Source organism: Cariama cristata, unplaced genomic scaffold (assembly GCF_000690535.1).
Source record: "Cariama cristata isolate BGI_N322 unplaced genomic scaffold, ASM69053v1 scaffold140, whole genome shotgun sequence".
NCBI classification, from domain to species: Eukaryota; Metazoa; Chordata; class Aves; order Cariamiformes; family Cariamidae; genus Cariama; species Cariama cristata.
This window is the reverse complement of record NW_009596139.1, coordinates 62,964-79,214: the sequence shown is the minus strand read 5'-3', so window position 1 is coordinate 79,214 and position 16,251 is coordinate 62,964.

Genomic DNA, 16,251 nt, shown 5'->3' with positions numbered 1-16,251 from the left:
TGGAGTAGAAATTAGTAAAGACTCTTGTCTTTTACTAGTGGTACATCAAGTGTGGGTGTATGAAGAGTGTTTGCTGCTTTAATGCGTATTAGTTAATGCCAGAAGGAGAGCCGGGCTGATTCTACAGGAATAAGATTCATGTAGGAGATTTTGATAACTGTTTCATTGTTTGTAAAAGAAGTCATAGTACAAATTAGAATGTGAAATACCATAGATTTGAGAAGGATGTTAACTGTCACAACCTTGCCTAGCCCCAACAGGCGGCAGCAGTCTTTCCAGCCATCCCTCTGACCTGCGCTGCTTCCCGAGAGGAATCTCTCTGATTTCCATCTTCCTCCTAGTTTCTTTAGAGAGCAGTAAGCAATCAGCTCCTTCCCTGCTCTTTTAACACCACTTTGCTGGTTTGGAAGATGACAACACTCTGATACCTTCTGTGGGTGCTTCCCTTGCTTGCCCTTGGTGGCACGTATCAGGAGGTGCTGAGGCTGGGGTTGCTGTACCCTTAGAGATTAGTCCCAGTAAACTCCTCCTCTTGTTGGTGTGAAGAGAGATTACTTCAGTGGCAATTCAGAGCATGAATGCAATTCAGTGTTTTAATTTGCCCTATAGAAAAGATGGGGTTTTTTTCTCTCTCTCCCCTCAATAACTATAGAATATTTTATGAAGATTAATCTTCCTTTGCAAAACCTGTGAGTAGAATCCTCCTACTATTCGTATCTCTGAGAAGCCAAATTCTTGATACTGTTGTAAATATTTTCTAGCAACTAATCAAGGATTTGTGTTATTTTGTTTTTGAAATGTGGTGTTTAGAGTACAATGGCAGTGTGCATTGAGGACAGGAGGGGGAGCATATCCCCCAAAATCACCTCTGAGAGTAGGGGATTGTCACTGCACGATTTCCAGTGGTCTCTCAGAAAACTGAATCCATCCTGAAGAAAAAATAAAGAGCTAGAGCATAATTTGGAGATATTTAGAAACTCCAGAATGTGTTCTAAAGGCAACTCTAGTTCAATTTCTTTATTCCAGTATTTTTAGCTTTCTTACATGGTATTAAAAACACTACATGGATATGTAAATGTAAACAATGTGTTAACTAAAACGATCAGGCTAAACAAAATAAGTTTATCCTGAGATTCATACAAGATTTTTAAAACTAGAAAACAGTAATTCATTATTGTTTTCCTTTATAATGATTTAGTGCTATAAAACATATGTTATTAATTAGAGAAGTAAGCACAGAAAAAAGCACCAAAACCCAAACCCAAATACAAATATTATAGTGGGGAAAATCCCACATTACCTATAAGATTAAATTAAACAAATCTAATTGTCATTTCCTTTTCTAAATTATGAATGTAATAATTGAAAATCTAATTCCTCCCTAAGGCCCAGGGTAATTCTATTAGGAAGCCATTATATACTGCTTAAGAGAAGGAAGTTTACATGGTGCCTATGAAATAATGGGTATTGTAGCATGAAGTCAGCTACCAGCAGGTGACTTTTACACTCAAATGTCCAAAATTTACATGTAGGTTCTTTCATCGTATTTTTAATGATAAGCTTTACCTCACCTGTTATGACAACTTTTATAAGGACAAAAAATCAAAGAAAAGAACCAAAGACATGAATAATTAGATACAAAGACAAAAACACTGCCAGATAAGTAACAAGTGAACAATAAGTAGGACAATCTCCTATCAGAACCACATGTCATAGAATAGTTGACTTAACAAGTTCCTTCTCCTCTCTAATTTATTTTTATGGTTATATTGCTATTTATATATTATATTTTTATAATATTATATTCGTGATTTATGCTTATTTATAGTATGATTGAAAATAAGCCTAACTGAATACCATGTAAAGTCTTCAAAGCAATACTTAATTTAAGAACTACAAAGTTGAATGAGGAGTATATATGTCTTCTAATTCATCAGATATTGGTCAAGACTGGTACAAAATAGTGAAAACATTTCACCTGTTATGATAATGTGGTAGAGCAAGACTGGCCATGACCTTCCAAATTCATTCGGAGCTTTATAGGAAACTTATGAAATAATGTGTTAAAACGAAGAAGCAACTCCATGTTTTCATTAATTTGAGCATAACATATTATATCTTCAAATATCTGTTTTTTTTCAAGTTGAAGAAATGCCTCAGATTACCAAAAAATCCCACCTGATTTATGACTGTACTTCATGAAAGTTGTTTGGCAAACATCGTAGTTATAGATATTTAGCTTGATGTTTCTCTAGGAATGCTCTAACTTAGAATTGTCAAAGTATACTTTAAAATATTTAGGATCTCATGTGCAAATGATTGGATTACTGAGGCTATGGAAGTGATAAGAAGGGATTTATACTTGCTTTTTTCTTTTTAAGAAGAGTAATTGTTGCACATAATAGTTCTACTGTCGTGGTAAACTCCTCCTTAGAAACGCTAATTCAGAATATTCCATGTGTTTGAATATGCAGCAGAATTGATTTGATTCACTTTGTTAGAACTGTGAATGCTGAGGCACATTATTTAAATCCATTTATTTCTCACAGGGGATTCATGATGTGCAAAACCAATCTGAGACAATCTATTTTAATATATTCTTTGGACGTCAGTGTCAAAGACTTAGAAAAGATAGTTTTGTCAAAAACTTCTTCTAAAAAACCAAAATTTACATATAAGACTTTTTCATATCAGCAGAAGTCACAGCAACAACAAAAAAAAAAAGAGTGTATTACTAGGAGTTCTAGAATTCTGTTCACGTAATTCCTGAAATATTACCTTATCTTATTCAGGCCTTCTAAAGCTCTGTTTTAAATAGTAGATGGAGACAGAAGTGCATGAACACTTTTATCTTTGTAAAAATTTCATGTTAGCCATTTCTGAAGCTGCTTAGTAGATCCCTCAGCACAGGCAACATGTACGAGATGTGAGGGATGGGAGAGGCAGTGGCAAAGTTGCTCTCATCTGTGGCTTCTGGCATTGGGATGATTCCTGAGGGCCCTGTCAATCAGCAAAAGAATTAAGTTTAAACTGTATCACAGCTTAGTTAGCCCATCTATAGCTGCTGGGTCGTAGGTCTAACTTTGGGATACATCCTTACATGCTCACCAGAGTTGTGGTGAAAAAGATTAAGTACACCCACATGTGATTCTCCTGAACACTGCAATTTTGGTAAATTCAGCAACAGAACTCATAACCTTTGCAGTCTTGTTTACCAATTAGCTTTGATTAAACACAAAGTAAGTTTAACCATTTATTAGGCATGTTAAGAAGGAACAAAAACTAGAACACCAAAATATATTTTATTTTTCTTCGAGCCTTTCTTAAAACCTGATGCAAAAGGAAATTTGGTATTGGCATATGCCAATATCCTCCGGTGTAAAAAAAATGATACATATTCTACGTAATCTGCTGCTTTAATACATCATGATTTTGTTTAAGTGGGATACTTAGCCCGCATCCACTGATAGGGTTCTTCAGCAGGTATTTTAGATGTTGCACAGGAAATTTCATTTTAAGGGAGCATTTTATACAAAAAACTTAGTGGATTAAGATAAAGAATTATGAATCATTTACTCTGGTTGAAAACCATTTGTGCTATGCCTCTCTCAAAGGGGTCTGTATAGTATAATTATTAATCATTTTTAGAAGACATATACAGAGTATATAGCATAAGAAGACTTTAATAATACTCACTTTTCAACTTTATTTTTGGCTCCCAGGAATTGTATTAAAGATTTTGACAGTGATTAGTCACTGTCAGACTAGTGAGTGGTAAGGTTCATTTCTCCCCAGTCCCTTTCATTAGGGCTTTGTCAAGGAGCTGAGCATTTTTCAGATTATTAAGGATATTACGAATTCTAGTCAAATATTATCAACAGAGCTGCTTTGTCTAATTTCTCAGAGAATCCTACTGCATGTTACATGAGCTTTCAGAACAGCATGCTACTTAGTTTATAGATTACTGACACCATACTTGATAATGGTATGCATCACAAATAAATAAGGCAAGGGCATTATCAACTTTTTTCAATAAAGAAGTCAGAATGTAATTAGCTTCCCTGCTCATTTTTAGCAATTAACTTAAAAATATGTACTCACAGCCTGATGATAGAAAAATCCACCGCACTTCACATCATGAAAAGCTCAGCTCTTATGTGAGCCCAAACATAGCATTGTTTATGATGCAAAATAAATGTTTATGAATTTTGTTTCACTTACTAGTAGAATGTTTTTTGGAAATTAAAATCAGAATGGAAGGTAGAGAAATAGCACAAGTACTTTATTTGTGTAGAGTCAGTTTAGCTTTTCTCTCAGTCCCATATGTGCTTGTTTTCTGTGCTTATCAACAACAAGCATTTTGCTTCACCAGTATTCAAAGTGTGATTTGAAGGCAATGTCTAGAATTGATGCATAACCAATCGATGGCTCCCGCACAGGGCACCGATGAGTGTCCAGGCTTCAAGCCAGCCAAATATTACCAACACAAAATCTCTTTCCTGAAAGAAGAAGGGTCAACTTGGATACTTTTTTCATCATAGATTAACTGGCAGTGATGCAGTAGCTTCTGGCTTTCAAATGCTGCTGAGTGAATAATAGCTGGTGCGTTGGGTCACGTACAGTTGTTGTATTCCAGTTCTGTGCTTGTAAGCATGCTCTTTGTAAGCATAGTGAAGGAAGCAGCAGCAGCCACAAATAACTGAAATGAAGTTTGTGGACATACAATGAGGTGCTCTGTTTGTGACCAATGTCTTTCTCTCAAGTTAATGGTTAAAGAGAACTTGCTCTTTAAGTATATGTTTTTGCTGTTGTTATAGATGGCAATACAGTTATTCTCCCTTAAAGCCCTAAACTCTGAAACAAAATATTATGGAAAAAAATTCTAACTGGAAAATGAGGAGTTTGTTCTTTTCATCTGCTTAGTTACATAGTTATTTTGATTCTAACTAAAAAAAATGATAACTTTAATTTTAATATGCTTTTAATTCTGAAGCTAGTATTCTGTATTCCAGATGTATGATATTTTGCTGTCTTTTAATATTTCTAGCTAAAACAAAAAAAAAAAAAAAAAAAAGCACGGTTCATTTTCAGTTTTATATTCTAAGCTGTCTGAATGTTATGCACTGTTTGCTAGTTTAGGGGAATGGAGTTTATACCTGAGAAGAGGAAGCAACACAACCCAGTGAGGTAACTCATTATGTCTGCTTCTTGCAACTGAGAATGATACTTTAGAGGATAAGACAATTGTCCATGGAGCAGAAGACAAGTGAGACCATTGCTAATGATCACTTATTAACCATCATGCTCTTCCAGGTGGTCAGTCCTCATAAGAAGTATGCCATTTGAAATTACATAACTTTTTGTGATACATTAATGATGTCAGGCTACCTAGTAGGAAAATATTTTTTATTAGACCATAGAATCAGAGTGGTTTGGGTTGGAAGGGACCTTAAAGATCATCTCGTTCCAACTCCCATGCCATAGGCAGGGACATCTTCCACCAGACCAGGTTGCTCAAATCCCCATCCAACCTGACCTTGGGAGGGGGCATCCACAAATTCACTGGGCAACCTGTGACAGTGCCTCACCACCCTCACGGTGAAAAATTTCTTTCTGATATCTAGTCTAAATCTTCCCTCTTCCAGTTTAAAGCCATTGCCCCTTGTATTAGCACTCCATGCCCTTGTAAAAGTCCTTCCACAGCTTTCTTGTAGGCCCCGTTAGGTACTGAAAGGCTGCTCTAAGATCTCCCTGGAGCCTTCTCTTCACCAGGCTGAACAACACCAACTCTCAGTCTGTCTCCATAGGAGAGGTGCTCCAGCCCACCGATCATGCTGCATTCTCTTCCTTGAATTATCCTGCTTTTTGCATTTGAAAGTGCTTACCTCTGCATGTAGTCCATTTGAACTAAATAATTATTTTTTTTTAGTGGTATGGCTTGTGTGGTATATTAGTTGTTCAATATGTGTTACTCCTCTGCTTTCTGATATTTTGCTGCATTCATTCTTCCAACTATGCATGCAGTCTTAAGGTCAAATGAGACACACAAGAAAAATGTGAACAGAGGCACAAAAATTCAATTTCCTTTGAGGGATGTGCATTGCAGCTTGGGGACGAGATCATAACTGACCTTTGTTTTCCTGTTGGTAGTGGGGTCACTCATCTATCAGATCAGTTCACTGGAAATGATAATTTGTGCCAGCTACCTGCATGTTACTGAGACATTTCTGAGGCTTTTTTGGTCACTGAAGATTTTTCCCAGATCATCTGTTCTGCACATTCCAAGGAGGATGAATGGTGCTGATCTGTAAATGCCTAGGACAGTGTTAAGGATGTTACAGACACAGCTGCAAGAGACCATAATTAATCCCAAACTGAAGTGACCCTTGCCACATTTTTTTGTTCTGCATGAGTCTTTTCCCACTATAAGACCAGTACAGAGAACGAGCATTATCCTACTTCCATTTCTTTGCCATCCATTGAATTCTTACACTCAGCTCATCTCCCTGCAAGAAGCTCTATGAGCTGGTTGTTACCTGTAGGGTATCTGTTGCATCAGTATGCATCTGCATTGACTTAACTGAATTCACAAAATCAAGGTCACTCTGCTATGTTTATTTGATAACGTAACAGTGCTATTTTATTTAGTTAGTTATTTAGTTTATTTGTTTGCAGAAACATACAATTCCAAGTGTCTTTCCGTTGGTGGTAGTGAGTATGTATCTAATTAATGTTTCAGGTCAAACAAGTGGAAAGAAAAGGATTGTAGGCAATGGGACTAACGCACTTCGACTGGCATGCTAATGGCCCTTATCTAATGTGTAGAAAACACTACAAAACATTAATTCTATGCCAACACTCATTTTCTAATAGTTTCATTCAGTCAGGACAAAGTGATTAGTTTTGATGCTGCTAGTTGCCATCCAGTTCTTACCTAAGACAGCAAAGAGCATTATCCTTACTAGAGAAGAGGTGACTATGACATAAGAAAATAAAACTGTCAGTAGGAATGTGCATGTCAGTGCTGGTGACTACTTCTTACATTGCCAACAGGATTCACTGGAGGGCCACTTGGAGAGACTTTTACTTTGATTGAATATTAAATTGAGTATTTGGCTTAAGAGGCCACCTGCCTTTTTTTGGGGGTGATACTACCGTTACACTAGCAGCCTATTGACCAGTAAAGAAATTTATGTTTCGGTGAGCCTCTTTACTGTTCAGTGGCAACTTACAGGTTTACAGTGCAATTTTATTTCTCTTAAAAGTAGCATTATATAAAAACAACAAGACCCATTGGGTAATATTGTTTTAAATACTAAACAAAAAATAACCCAGTGAAGTTCTTAACATTGTGAGCCATTATTTCTCATTTTCACCACAGCTTGTAAGCACTTGATTTTTGACACCAGTATATTAATGCAATAATATTGTCTGCTTGGTCACTTGGTGTTTTTCCTAGCAAGAAAAAATTACGCCTAACCTCCTATCATCCGTTTATTCAAAAGATTCCAATCTTTTGAAGCTGGTAAGTAAAGATAAAAATCCCCATGCTGTTTTTACAGCTGGTTGCCATTTATGTCATGCAGGTTAACTTTCCTGTCATTTGTAGGGGTAAACCTAATGTCTTTGCTTGTCTTTAAAATATGTAACTTTTTTTCTGTGTCTTACTAGGTTTTCTCTATTATGGATAACTGCTAAAGATGTTGTCTCTTCATTGTAATATTGATCATTTAGTTGAAAAAATCAAAAGTATATTAATTCAGTCTTAATTTCATGTACAGTTCATCTATATTTTATAATAATAATAAAAAATTATTTCCAGCTTTCATAGACCTATAGCACACCTCTTCTTGATGAAATAGGCTATTGCTGAACAGTGCTTGCACAGGGCCAAGCCTTTTTATTTTTCCTACTTTACCCCAGAGCCAGTAGGCTGGAGATGGGCAAGAGGCTCGGAGGGTGAGCAAGAGTCAGAACAGCTGACCCACATTAACCAAGGGGATTTCCCATGCCTTATAACATCACACTCAGAGGACATCATGTCAGAGGAAGAAGTGGGGTTGGTTTGGCTTTCAAGTAGCTCTTGTTCAGAGACTAGCGAGGCATTGATCTGCCTATGGGAGGTGGTGAGCGATGTTGTTTCTTTCAGTTGCTTTTTTTTTTCTTTCCCCTATTATGCTGTTTTTGTGTCAACCCACAAGTTTCCTTGTGTTTGTTCTTTGCATTTTCTCTTTGTGTATTTCTGGTGGGGAAGTGACTGCATTGCAGCTTTGTGGGTACTTGGCTGCTGGCCAGGGTCAGCACACTGCAAGAAAGTAGTGGCTCATTCAGTTGTTTTTCTGTACTCATAGTGCATTTCTCTTGTTAAATGCCTTTGGATTTGACCATCTAGATCAGTGATTAGAGAATATTTTCAAAGCATAGGCTGATTGAGTATACCAGGTATTTGTCAGTCTCTTCTCTAACATATACAATTTTTCTTTTTACATTTTTATATTCCTAGCAATGACATTCTTAGAGCAATTGATAGATTTTAGCTTGTTTCATTTTGGTTTTAATCAGGCTATTTATGATGCATTCAACAACAATGTTTTTATTGGACCTGCTGTTTTATTGATTGTATTTCCTGTAATGGCAGGTTTAACTTGTGAATATTTGGATAAATAGTAAGTAAGAAGACAATAGATCAATGAATGTGTTCTGCAATGTTTGTTGCTGTCATCTTTATTTACTATTTTTTAAAAAATCTACATTCATAAAATTGGCAAAAGCTTTTTCAGTGACACTTCATATAGAGTTATGTGCTAGTCGTCGTTAATAATGACGGTAGAATTGGATGTTGACAATGTCTTCAATCTCTAATGCTTTAGATAACATTCATTGGCCTAACCTCATTGCACAATAGTTTCAGAGCATTTTACAATGAACAAGGCGAATTTAAAAGCAGTTAAAGGTGTCATGTACAAATTTCAATTGGATTAATTAAAACTATTTCATTGTAGAAATATCATAATGACTCAACTGAAGGAAACTTGCTGACCTGCCTAGTTCTCTGGTAAATTTATGCTCTCTAAGCAGCTTTTCACTGTTTAGAAATGTGTATAAAAATAGGGTTTAAATCTTGTTAAAATGCATCCTATTGTCTTTTCTCATTCTTTTCCCCCTAATTGTTTTCATAAACATATGCTATCCAGGACATTTTCAAAATGCTTTTATGTATTTAAGACTAGATATACTCCTGAATTGTATAAGAACACTCTTTATATTTCAGTACTGAAGGAATATAGAAACAAACAATAATATTCTCACTTCACTCTCTCTCTGACCTATTCTTTTGTACTGGATGTGGTAATGAAATGTTCTTTCTAGACAAGCAGATTTAGGTTTTGTCTTCACAATAGAAGTAATTTGAAAGAATCCATCAAGGTAGAATCGTGAGAGACTCTTTTCTTGCTCAAGCCTGAGTTAGAAAATTGAACTAAAGGCATCGCTATCCTTTGTATTTTAATATAATCTATTAACTCATATGAAAATTGTACGCTGAGTTGTCTTCACTACATTTTCCTCTTCACTTACTGTATCATGAGTTAAAATTTAAATGAGTGTTATCTGGAGCTGGGTAGAGTACGTAGCCATAGCAGACAGAAATTTCTTTCTGTGAACACTACTTTAGAGTAGCAGGCCATACTACTCCTTGAGTTGCTGAATATTAGAAAATTTGCTTTGGCAGTAGCACCTGCAAATTTCAAGCCATTTTGCAGCTGAAGGAAAAGCATTATTGTTTTGTTTTCAGGATGAAGAAATACCTGTGTAACATTGTTTCTGCACAGACTCGTACATGGCCACTCCACAGCCCTCCCATTTGTCTTAGTCACTGGGTAGATGTCTCAGACTCTCTCTGCACAGAGCCTGTGCAGCAGTGATGCTTACTCAGTTTTTCATGGGCCATTCATGCTGCAGGATAAATTCATCAATGTTTTTCTTTCTGCTAAACGTGTGCCAAGGACACCATTACTCCATCTTGCTTCCCACCATCTTTGCAGTAACATTTAAACAGTACTGTTAAAGTTACACATAGAGTCAAAACAGAAAGGAATATATAGTTATATTGATTCCAACCAAAACTTCATCTTGCCAAGCATTCCTGGAGGTCGTTGGCTCACCATTCCTGGAGATGTTCAAAAAATGTTTAGATGTGGCGCTTTGAGACATGGTTTAGTGGGCATGGTGGTGTTGGTAGATGGTTGGACTTGATGATCTTTGAGGTCTCTTCCAACCATAATGATTCTATGATTCTATCCTGTTTCCAAACACTGTTGGGGATGTTTGGAGACAGTTAGAGAAGGGTAAGCATAGGACAAACTTATATGATAATTCCCTCTAACACTCCTCTATCCTCCAACTATTTGTATCTCAGGGACTTCCTGAACCAACTGTGATCTCTGTGTACTCAGTAATCCCCAATGGATTTCACTTCACATTTGAGCACTTTAACATTTGAATTCAGCAGGTACACTTTTACAGTGGAAAATGTGGTATGTACAGACAAAAGCTATTAGAAAATGTGAAGACTCTGCTGTATGCTTGCCGTTTGCTCTTTGCTTAAAAAAGGCCCTACTCTGGCATTTCACAAATGAAAACAAAAAAGACATGATTATGCTTCGAGGCATAGTCTCTTGTATCTTATTTATATTGTTTATGTCATATTTCTGATCAGATGCTGTACAGATCAATCTTATTCGTGAGAATTTTGCCTGACAAACAAATTGCAGCAGGCTGTACAAGTCTGGGCAGCAGTCGTGAAGATGCATAAAGGCAAAAGAAATGTGAAGCCAGACAATACGGCAGAGGTTTAAAAAGGAGGAGACAGATAGATCAAAATACACTAACACGTTGACTTTTACAGATTTCCTGATGATTACTTTCCTGTTGTGATATCTTGGCTATTCAATGTGTCTTATTAAGTTTGGCATTAGTTTTTATGTAAGGGCTCTGCCTCAGAAATTAAACATTTTGTTTTTAAGAAAACCTGTGAAGGGTGGAAGAGGAAGTAAAAGTACTCCATTTGCAGTGAAGAGTGTACTTTATTTCAAGATGCATTTTTAAAATTGATTGTAGTAGCTACTAAAATGTATGATAGAATGTGGTTTAATCTTCCATTATTTATATTTTTTCCCCTTAAATAGGAAAAAAAAATCAAATATAATTGCTTACCTTTCTACTTTGTAGTTTTGTTTAAATCTTATAGTCAGTGCAATATACCAGTACCAAATTGTATTTGTAACTTTTGACACTATTTTGAACTGGTAAGAAAATACTGGCTTTCACGCACCAAATCAACCTTGTCTGATTCCACTGGGAGATTTTGTACTGTCTACTGCAGTATAAAATGAGAACAAAAAACCTCTGTCCCAAGAGTTACTAGAGTAGTACAAAATAGTCTTCCCTGAGAAAAGGAAATATTTTTTTATTTATTTGTTTGTTACTGTTGACCACCTCACCTGCAAAAAATCACAACAGGGGGATCTTTTGCATTTGTAGTTTTCCTAGCTTCCTCCTAAGTTTCTAGTAACTTATAATCTATTACAGCCTGGTATGGACTACAGAGAACCATGTTTGCACCCACATGACTATGCATATCAAATGGCAAATTTTAAGATTAGAATTAAATGAGCACGCAGCAGCTCATATTTAAACTAAGAAAGTAAAAGAAGTGAAGTAAATCTTTTTGAAAAATGTAATGTAGTGCAAGTGGTTTTGATTGTTGTTACCACTGTTTCACTCTTCGTTTAGCAGGCAGCTTACTTCCATCACATATACCTTTGTTATACAAGCTTTCCTTTAAACCTGGTGTTGATATAGGAATGCAGATGTCATTGCTGACCAGTGTGGAAGGGATAAGCAAGGATAAGGAAGCAGTGGAAAAAAATCTGAAGGCAGAAGAGTAGCTCAGTGTCTAGTCTCCTGCTCCCACTGCTTTGGGAGCAAACAAACAGAAAAGAAAAGAAAAGGCACAAAGCAGTGAAGGAACACTCACAGTTGAAATTTAGGCTTTCAGCCAACCATCAAATTGATTTGGTATGGATTAGGCCCAGGGACCAAAACATGAAGATGAAGACTGGGCTTTTCCTGCAGGGACGTAACACTGGGTATTACTCTATGTGAAATGGCCAAGGAAAGTTGTCAGAGTATTTTATTTTTTGAATAACTTAAAAAGTATGAGAAATCAGTACATAGGAATAAAATAAATGCAAATTGCTACAAGACTGCAGTTATCTTGGTGATTGTATTTATCTCTAAGGCTGAAGCCATAATTTACTGTATTTAACTTAATGGTGGTGTTCGGTTTTTTCTTTGTCTTTATTTTTTCCTAAGTGTATGTATTTTAATTATTTTTTCTGTTCTTTTTAAAGTAAATTTAGTATTCATGCCAATGGCTAGGTTAGTAATTCCTGAAAGATAAAACCTCACTTTTTCTGCACAGCTACTTCAGAGAAAAAAAGAGCGATGAAACATGTCCTCAAATGGAAACAAATTCCTCTTCACTTTCCACTGGTTAAATCCAGGAAAACTGGAGTGAGGTTAGGGGAATGATTCAGTATTTTCATCTCAATAGCAGACACAGCAGAGTCTGTTCTTTTGCCAGCCTATCTGTCCTGAGCAACAGGAGCTACAAGTACTAGAGATGAATTTATTCTCTACGTAGGGACTGATTTTGCCTAAACTTGCCTAAAAGGTAGGTGTCAGGTCTAAACTGGTCATCTACATTTGTCTATTTTCTACACAGAAAGAAAATAACTTCCATGGGAATTCAACCAATCCAAAGCTAGACGTCTAAAAAGCTGAAGCTACTTTTAGAGGTTTTTTTTTGTCTGCCCACAGTAGTTGTCAGATTAGTACCAAAAAAATATTAGAATAGACACAGAGTTTTTAGATGGCTAAAGTTAACAGTGATCCATACATGCTTCCACATCTCTGATCTGCAGCTTTACGTGACACAAAGATATCAGTTATGATTGATGGTTTTTTTCTTGACATACTCATACTATTCTTCTCAAACTATCTATTCAATGTCCATAAATCACCACATAACTTTCAGTTGAAAATACTTTTGTCTAAGTATTAGGATAGATTATATTCCAGTATCATATTTAGTGTAAGTGAAATGCTTTATATTTTTTAAGCAGCCTACTGAGTTATTCTCATATATTGACAAGGTCTACAGCTGAAATGCAGCTGCACCTGAGCCTGCTCCTTGCAAATTGAAATTCCATGGCTGGAAGAATATAATTTTGATCCTGACCATGTCCACACTAACATTTTAATTCAGATCAAGAGAGCATTTCCACAGAAAACCTCAGTATTGTCACCACCTCCTTGCACATTATTTCACATTGCAGGGAGATTTTGTAAAGTACAACCTGGACCCTTCCGGCTGAACCTCAGCTGGAAGATGTCCTCCCCCTTATGCACCATGTCCACCAGTGGTCATTCATTCAGCCCTTGGGGCCAAACAAGAGGCCGCAGTAAAAAACAGAACGTGAAATGTGCACAGTGTGGACGTGAGGTCCGAGTATTCTGTTCTAGACTCACTCTTGCAGGTCTGCACAGCATGCTAACATGGGGATGGCCTCCAGCAACGAGACAAGGCTGGAGCTGGACAGAAGTAAACTGGGTGGATTTTATAGATATTGGCCTCTCTTATTTGTCACTGTGGGTCCCCACGTAACTTTTTAGGAGTAAAGGGGAACTATCACCTTGTTTGTTGAGGTTTGTTTAGTCTCTCAGTAAGATTTCTGTGGCATAGTGGGAAAACCAACTATAAAGATAGACCTAGGGATTTTCTCTTATGTAAGTGGGATCTAAAGGAGCTCTGTGTGTAGCTTTGTGTCTTCACTGCATTATGAAAACTGTGCAAGTGACAGCATGTAGCTTATGAGTCCATTCATTTTTAAAGGCTGTGGAAATGGAAAATTCCCAGTAATTTCCATTTGTAGTCTTCTTCCTCCTTGACTGTAGCTAATCTAGTAGAGTAAAACGAAAGCATTCATCTAGAATGCTTCCTTAATAGAATCAGAGAAAAATAAATAAAACTATTACTTCAGAAATCTCAATTTAAAGAAGTATTACTTTTCTCTATATGAAAGAATGTGGAAAAAATGAGGTGCAAGATTAATTACTTGTAATACAGCAAAACAAATTAAGAATACTTGATGTTTCCTCGTATAATATTATGCATTTTTATTTATTTTTGAAGAATTAACTGTTATAGGGAAAAGCTGCTCAATTCATGTGGTTTAAATCAAATCAGTATCAAATCAGTTTATTGATTTGTTAATGACATATAACTAACTAGGAGTCAGTGAGCTATACTTTCACGATTAGTATCAGCAATACAAAAGGTAAACTACAATACTAGACACTTAAGAAAGGTTAATAAACAGCTGCAAATTTCTGGACACCCTTCTATAAGGAATCCCCAGAACTTTTAATCACACACACAAACTCACAGAACAAGGTGTGCACCAAGCCACCCCCAGGCTTGTGGGTCACCAGCGGCCCCAGCGGGTGGGAGTGGAAGTTCCTCCATTCCCCATGTGGGATATATGGCTACTCCAGCATCAAGTGAGCTTCTGCCACTCCTGACCACCCACCAACCCACACAGGGCAAAAAACACCCCATGAGGCCCTAGACACACCAAGAGGGTCCCTGTGTGCCAGCCCACAGGGACAGCCCCTGGCTGGGTGCTGGCACCCCACAGGAGGGTACTCGGTCCAGGCTGGAGGCAGTTTGCAATGTCAGTGGCCACCTGCAATATCAAACAATGTCCAACTGCTGCCCTCTTCCCACCTCCCTGTTGCTACTTTTACAAATTTTTATGCTTCTTTTGCCCTTCTTTTCAAGCTGACCTTTGCTTCAGAAGACTCTAATTCCCTGGTTACTACTCAGTCCAGTTGGTGGTCATCTTTCCCTCTGGCACAATAAGTTTTGAGCAAATGTCCCCTAAGACAATTTGGGGTTTTTCACTCAACACACATGGGATTGACTCACATTCCTCTTTTTCAGCTGTTGCTGTCCATTTTGCAGTGGGAGAGCCATGTGGTCACCCTTCCAAATCTTTCTTTAAGGGAAGACAGATTTGTGAAGTCAAGAACTGAATATTACTGTTAATGCCTTTCTATATCATTATGTAGGGGAAAAATAAAAGCACAAGCTCTTTGTTTTCCATATTCAACTGTTGCCATTCCTTCCTCTGCTGCATTAGGCTAGTGAGAAGAACTTCCAGGTTCTATCAAAACCCCAAACTAAGGATTTTCAGGTCACAGAATACCCTTCAAATCACGCCAAACTGTAAAATGGGAAATATTCTTAACTGCACTTAAAAACATATCTGTAAAAGGCACAGAGTATAAATCCCCATGTCAGAAAAAAAGCTGTATTCCTGTTTGTTCAGGATTTTGGAGTGACACATTAAGATACTGTTCTGAAATGTTCACAGTGGTCACAGAAAAAAAAAATCTCTTAGTATTTCTGGACAAATAGTTACTCCTTGCCTGAATTTCTTGAAATGGTTTTGAACAGATGTTTTGATCTGGTATTCAGAACATGAAAGAAAATATATCCTCATCAAGAAAAGAGAGATTTGTGAATTCAGTTTATGTCATGTGGGGCTGACATTTTGCCCTGATGATTAGTTTTAAATTAAGAAAATTTGTTCTTGCAATTAATGAGAATCAGGAGAGAACTGTGGAAACAAACAAAAAAAATCTTCATTTGTCTAACATCAGATATTCATTGACTGCAGTTTTACTCAGTCACCTTTTAGTACATTTGGAAAGAATTCAAAATCACAAAGATCAACCTGCTTTACCTTGATGCTGCTAGAAGAGCTAAAATGTGTTTAGGCTCTGAGTATTAATTACCATGCTGCTTTAAAAGTTACAACAGTCACTTTCTCCCAGGGAGGTCATAGCTCTGATTGAATAAAGGCTTAATTATAGAATATTATAGAATACTGTAGTGAGCTGCGGCAACAAAGCCAGCAAGTGGGTTATTCTTTCTCAGTCCTAAAAAGATAATAAAGGCATGTGAAAAAGAGAAAAACACGTGTTAAAAAAATTAAGGCAATTACGGTTTAATAGTTGGTTTGCTTTTCCCCCACTGGTATAGAAGAGAAAAAAGAAGACGTTACTGCCATTCTAACTACTGTGTTTGCCATTATTAGAGACTTCTTTATGAGAAAGCCGTAT